This window comes from Chamaea fasciata, unplaced genomic scaffold (assembly GCF_029207755.1).
Source record: "Chamaea fasciata isolate MVZ Bird 193981 ecotype frontalis unplaced genomic scaffold, bChaFas1.0.hap1 SCAF_9, whole genome shotgun sequence".
Taxonomy (NCBI): domain Eukaryota; kingdom Metazoa; phylum Chordata; class Aves; order Passeriformes; family Sylviidae; genus Chamaea; species Chamaea fasciata.
In genome coordinates this window covers 1,676,069-1,683,352 of record NW_027094094.1, presented here as the reverse complement: position 1 = coordinate 1,683,352, position 7,284 = coordinate 1,676,069, and positions in this window count along the sequence as shown.

Below are 7,284 nucleotides of genomic sequence, written 5' to 3'. Positions count from 1 at the left end.
GCTGTCAGGCAGGAAATCTCCAGGAGTTGGCTGGAGAGTTATGGAATTACCTGTGGAAACATATTGCGGAGGGTCAAGCCGGAGGGTCGATTTGTCAGGCGGCGGTGTCAGGGTCCTCACATCCACAACTGTAATTTGTTTTCTTAACACTTTTTTTTTTTTTCCTTTTTCCAGGATATGTAGCTGCAGAGGCCTAAACCTATAAATTTCCAACCTCACACATGTTCATTGTTTAGTTTCCTTTTTTTTTTTTTTTTTTTAAACTCCCCAGGGTCTGGTTTGATGCATACAGTATTTTTTTGCTAATGTGATAAACTTTGTGGAACTGGGATCCCATACATCACAGGCGGCCATGTCAGAAGATTAGCAAACAGCATCCTTTGGAAAAGCTTGATTTAAGTCCTCCCTCTATCCCATCCTCACCCCCCTTCTCCCTCCATGTCTCCAGCAAAACAAGGTCGCTTTACAAAAGGATCTTAAATTGCAGGGTTTATTCATAACCTTAAAATGAAATTGGAATATTGCACGACATCTCCACGGCAGAGGCGCTTCCACCGTGCTCCCATAATTAATCCAGAATTACAAATACAGCCACAAACCAGAGCAGAACTAACAAGTAAATAAATTCTTCTGTGGCTCCCAGATGGACCAAATCCCGGCATGAGCTCCGTGATGTGCTGGTGCTGCTGCCGTGCCCTCCCCACGTCACAGGCAGGGGGGAGAATGCGGAGAGGACTGAGGGAAGCAGTCTCTGGGATTGAGTCATGGTCAATTTTAGTCTTTTAATCATGGATATGTCATTTTTTTATTTACATACAGGAGTTTTTTAATTATTATTAACAAATCTGGCCGGTTATTTATTGTCAACATGACATTTTCCCTTTCTTATTAGAGGAAATATCATAGTTTTTGTTCTCAGAGATCACTTTTTTCATGGTCAGATATGTCTTTTTTGTTGTTTTCCAAGGTGATCTTTTTGATTTTTATTAGCAGAGATGCCATTTTTTTTTGTTTTCCAAACTGGCTATCCTGCCAAGCACCAGGACAGCAATAACACTTTTAGCTGAAAACGGGGCCAAAGACACTGAAGAATTTTGTAGCTCACCTTATTTTATCACAGATTTCATCCTGCAACACCAAACTTTCATTCAGAGCAAATCCCTCTGTAGCCCCCTTCCTTCCCCAGCACCTCTAGACTCTCATTTCCAGCTCTCACTTCACAACACCAGGGCCCATTAATATCCAGAAAATGCCGGTTGTACCCAAACTTTCAGGCTATTAAATCGATAAAAAATATATTGGATTTAACATGTTTGGCTTAGGAAATTTGTTTTGTGTGCTGCAGCCTAGTGCAGCTTGCTCTGAGCTTACCTCTGTTTGAATTAGAGGGTTTCAGCTCATGTGCAGCTCAGACATTGGCCCACAAGACCGTGAAGCGTAGCTGATTTTTGGAGAAACTACTAAGTAGTTTCTATAGTGATAATGATGTACTATGTGCACCTATTGGGAATATATAAAATTAGAGAGAATTTCTGTTTGCTTTGGTCCTCTTTCTAGAATAATTACAGGAACTGCCATTCATTCCCATTCTGTTACCCTGATTATTCTAGAATAACCTGGTTATTAAGGTTTAGGCGTGTTTAAGAACATACTGCAAAGTGACAACTTGTCATGTTGGTATTATCAATACTTTAAAATTTCCATATTAGTGACCCAATTTTCTCAAGATTCCTGAGTGTTTAATTTGGTGGGGAGAAGGAGGGAGGGCAGTAAATGATGCCTCTGCCTTTTCTCTATTCAAAGTAACCTTAATTTTCTGTTTCTGAATAGAAACCTTTCCCTGAGCGACTGGGAAAAAAAAAAAAAAAAAAAAAAAAAGAGTCGGAACAATTCTGTCTAAACACATTCTCAGCCTGAAAATCCTTCTGCTTTCATCAGGTGTGGTGGGGAACACTTTGAAACCTCCCCCTGCCCGTGGCAGAAGTGCCATTGCTAAATTCAGGGAATTAGGGAAACCAGAAGTGCTGAGTGGCCGACCCCAAACCCACTTCCCAGAACAGCACCTCACAGCCTTAAAACCCCACCAACATATAATGAAAAATATTCCCTGAAAGAGCACTTTCCCTCTGAGGCAGGATATCCTCCACGGAGCAGGTGTATAACAGCAGGTATACTCCCTGTTATTTGGAATTTCCTTGGCTGGGAGGAATTTCTCCTGCGGAAAGAGGGAAGTTTCACCAAATGAGGCAGAGCCAAGGCTCTGCTCTGGTGAAGGTGCCCATAAAGCTGTCCAGAACCACACTCGGCTGACGTAGTGACAGATTGGGCAATTCTGCCGTGGTAATTACTCAATGCTTCAGCAAATGGTAACTAAATCCTTTGGAAATCAAAATGTCTAATTGCACAGGCACATATGGCGTCGCCCCAGCCGTCCTGCGGAAGGTAATGGAACCAGCACACCCAAACCTTCCCGGAATTCCCCCAGCTCCCAAGCCACCAGTGACACAAAACAGTTGGCATTTGGAGGAAAAGAGATGGGAATAACGGAGCTTCTGGAAAACGTGGTGTGCTGCAAGCAAACGTGGGGTACAACAGCAAAACTGAGGTTAATTTTGTCAATAAAGAGAAAAAGGTAAATGCTGTGCTGTTGCTGCTCTAATCTCTGCATAGGAACCACTTTACTGCCAAAATTCTCTCTAATGGGTTCAGTGCTTGGCCTGGGATGTTGACACACAAGGTTCAGAATCCACACAGGTCATGCCAGGGGAGCACAGAGGATTTTTGGGCCACAATTTGTTTATACCAGATCTGCTGGAGCCCAGAACCATGGGGAACACCTTTCCCAAGGCCCACATTGAGCACCAAACCCTGGAAAGGACCTTGTCCAGCCCAGCTCAACCAGCTCCCACCAACTTTCATACTGAAGGAGGATCCAGACCAGAAAAGAGATGCAAGATTTGGTCTGAGAGCTTTGCTTGGCACAAACAGTGGTGGCAGACGATGCTGAGGGGCAGAGGAGACAAAATCAGGCCCATTCATCTCATCAAAGCCAGAAAAGTGGGACACCATCCTTAAAACAGGATTTACAGTAAAATTCTTGGTCCCTTTTTGCCCCTGATAAGGCTCGAAGTCAGGAAAACCAAAAGAACAACGCTCCTTGCAGGGGCTAAATTAATTCTAAAACATTTATTTTAGAATGACTTCGTCTAAAGAATTGCTAAAATCTGACCTGTGTATCCATCCATCCATCCATCCATCCACCCATCCATCCACCCATCATCCATCCATCCATCCATCCATCCACCCATCATCCATCCATCCATCCATCCATCCATCCATCCTTCCATCATCCCTCCATCCATCCATCCACCCATCATCCATCCATCCATCCATCCATCCATCGTCCATCTGTCCATCCGTCCATCCATCCACTCCTATTGCTACTCCACCTGGTTTTAAGCTCTTAGGACTTCTGCTGTCAGACAGAGGCAAAACCCTCATTTCTTATTTCAACTATCACCTTCAATTACAAACATTCATCTTTAGTGCAGGATGGGAGCATTGAATTAATTATTAATTGAGGTTTCTGGACCAGCTTCAGCCCCTTTTTTCTGGAAGACATAGCCCTATGTTCTACATTTTGTAATTACTAGGTGGAAAACCTGCATCCCTTACATCTCTTCTTCTCAAAAAAAATCCCAACCCCCAGTTCTTGTGACTCTCCTTGGAATTAGGAGTTCTTCTTTTTATTTCTTGCTATTAATGTTTAGAAACTCTGAGGGTGTATGATTAATGCAGGTAGTGTGACTTTGATATAGGACAAAGTAGCATTAATTGTATGATATACATTATTTTTAAAACAACTACATTGTCTTCATCTTGCATAATTATCTCTTTGTTGCTGTTAATCAGGATTTCCCAAAGTGGCACACAATAAAAAGCATTAAGGTTTATGTCAGCAGATCCAAATCTGGAATCAAATCTATCTGTACCATCAGGTGCCCATTAGGCTGGTGGAATTGCACATTAAAGACACTCAGACAATACAGGCGCTTTTTTTTCTTGCAGTAACTGGGAGAAAGGAGAAATTGGAGCTCTGGAAACAGATGTAGGAAAAGGCAGTTCCTGCCCAATCCATTACAGACAAGTGAAGAGAGAGAAAGGAGGTGAAATATTCACCCACTGACAATTTCGAGTGGTGCCACAGTGAATTTCAAAAATATCTTGCCACTTAAAAAATATCCTCAAGATTATTTTTTTTTCCACTCAGATTTTAGGGCAAGGTTGTTCTCAATGAAATTGTAAATAAATCCCATCATTGGGGCAGCCTGAGGAGCTTCTGGTGCCAGCAGCAGAGCTCAGCCTTTGTTCTGGGGGCAAGACCCATTTCCTAGAGCAAGAATGGACAACTGGACACAGCCATCCATGTGGGATTGGTGTGTAGGGTGAAGATTATAAAGCTTACCTGTTTAAGTGGCTTTACGGCAAATGTTTTCTGCGCTCTCTGTGTTCACGATGGAGCTGAGTGGGAATTTCTTCCAAGAAGCTCATTTAAAAGCGGTGGAAGCGCAGAGGCTTCAAACTTTTCTTTCCCCCCTGTTCTTCCTGCACCTTTTCCCTTTTTCTTCCTTTCTTCCTCTTTGTTCCTTTTTAAGAAAAGACCAAAGGAAAGACAAGGAGCCCTGGAATGTGCGCACCTTGCCAAGTGCCTCTCCAGTGCCCACCTCCCCTGCCTGCTCCTTCCATAAGAAATGCTGTTGATGGAGAGCAAGGAGGATTCCTGTGACCATTTCCACCACTTCAGCCACACCAGCTCCCTGCTAAAGCTGGGCTGTGCTTCTCCTGGAGGGGCCAGGAGCAGGAAGGGAGCAAGGATTGGCTCTTGTCCTTCTGGAGGTGTTCTGTGAACCCCAAAGGCCACACGAGGAGTGTGCAAAGTGATGCAGGGCAGGGGCACAACCCGGCAGGGCCGAGACAAGGAGAGGAGCTTTCAGAAAAAGCAGGGAGGCACATCAGGCCAAAGGAGAAAATGAGCCTGGAGCAGCGAAGTAAGAATGATAATACCAAGCACTTATGTTCAAAGCACTGTACAAATATTAATTAATTAATCCTCAAAGCCCGCTCTGGAGTAGATAAGCAAGTGCTATTATCCCCTCCTTGACGGGGAGTCGGAGGCAGCAAGGTTAAGTGTCACGTCCAAGGCTACAGGGAAAGGCTTCAGAGGGTGTTTGTCAGGGATAAACACTCCAAACCCAGCCCTGCGCTGACTCCAGGACTTGGGGCCGTCCTGGCTTTGGGTTAACAACAGGCAGGAGAGAGGAAGGGTCTGGACAGGATCCACCATCCCAGAGAAATCCTAAACCCTTCTGCAATCACTTCTATCCCAATTTTCACTCTCAGCACTCACAGTCCGGAGTAGCCCTTGAACCTGGCCAAGGATGGCCTGGGATGAGATCAGGAGGAAGATCCAGGTGTGTCCCTGTGTGTTCTGTCCACCACCTCCTGTTGTCCCCTTGGGCGTGTCCAGTCCCTCCTGTGACACAGTGACGTGTTTGGCATTGGCTTCAAAATAAACCAGGAAAAGAAATTAATAAATAGACAAAGTTGTGTTGATAAAGAATTAAAAAAGAGGTTGACTCTGACTCACCCCCATGCTTTCAAGGCTGTGGCCCCAAAAGAGGGAGCTCCACCATCTAGGGAAGTGGAAGTGTTGTGTTTCTCCTGGAATTCCAACCATCTTGTGCAGGCTTCCCAGCAGAAAAATCAATTCTTGAGTGTTTTCCATCTGAAGGAAAAGAGGAAGAAGGGTTCTTTCTGGAACCTGACCCAGAAATTAAGTAACAATGGATCAAGGAACTCCAGTTTGACCCACTCCCCCTGTAAAAGGCTCCAGTTGGAAATGTTTCAGGTTTGGGCCAATTTTTCAAAAGTAATGGATATTTAGAAAAAGTGAATAGAAAGAGGAGACTCGGAATATGGGGCCAGGAAAACACTTTTCTTGGGAAAAAAGGACTTACAGGTCAAAGGTGTCTACTGCTCACAATATGGATTAGAGAGGGATTTCTGGGAGTTCTGGAGGGAGCTGGGGGGAGGGAGCAGGGAGAGGAATTGCCTTTGGTCTGTATTTGTTGCTCCAGTTCCTGTTCTGACAGCAAAGCAGCTTTGATTGTAAGATGAATTGTGGGCCAGGAGCTGCAGCCCTGTTTTGGGATGTTGGTATTTTCTCCAGAGCTTTTGACTTCAGGGAGACAAGAAAAAGTGAGGTGGGTGTAGAGCTGCCAGAAACAATAACAGGAACATTTGCCAATTAATCCATCACAGGCTGCAGCACCATTTACCTTTCACCTTCCCAATTCTGAAGAGTCAATCCAAATATCAAATTGTTCCTGGACACAGAAAAAAAAAAAAAAAAAAAAAAAAAAAAAAAAAAAAAAAAAAAAAAAAAAAAAAAAGGAGGATGTGGGGTTGAAAAAAGGGATCCATCAATAATAGGATAATGCTTCTCATTTCCTGTGCAGCTCGTTAGACGTGATCTGGTCTGTAAATCTGGGCACTATTTCCCCAATATTCCTTTTAAACACACATTTGCCTCACCCCTTCTCTGACCATCTCCTTCACACTTACTGGGATTCCTAGGAAGAAGCACCAGCACCAGGGCTGGATGTGCCCCCGTCCCAAAAAATTTGTGGTAGAAAACTTCGGATGGAAACTCTTCCAAGTTATTATTTAACCCTATCCTCGATTTTTTGTTAAGATTCATAAACATGGGCAAAGAGAGAAGTGTTTCCAGGTTTAACGAGCCATTTATAACTAATTACTGAAGCTTATTAAGTACAGCTTTGGCTTAGGCATTTTATCCCTACCTTTTCTCTACAGTATTCACCAAAATTTGGCTTCCTAGGAGGAACTAATTGAATTTCATGGTTTACACATTACTTGCACACTCCCTCTAATCCCCAGCTCTAGTTTTTCTGTTACAGATTGTCCCAGAAGAAAGCCAAAACATTAACTTTGTATTTATTGTGTAAATAAGGGTGCTTTTAAAAATTCTATCTATGTAGACACACACCAACTGGGCTGGAGCCTTTTCCAGTGCTCCAGTGCAACTCCGTTAAATCAGCACCCACCCACCAGGATGGAAACTAAAGATCTTCTGTGGGTGATTATGGACAAACAGGATCAGCTAGCCAGATGTTTGTGAGCTTCCAGGGAAATTGGCTCCCACCTGAAGATTTGGATTGATTTGCCTCCTGTGTGCTGGGCATGGCTGTGACAGCTTCAGTC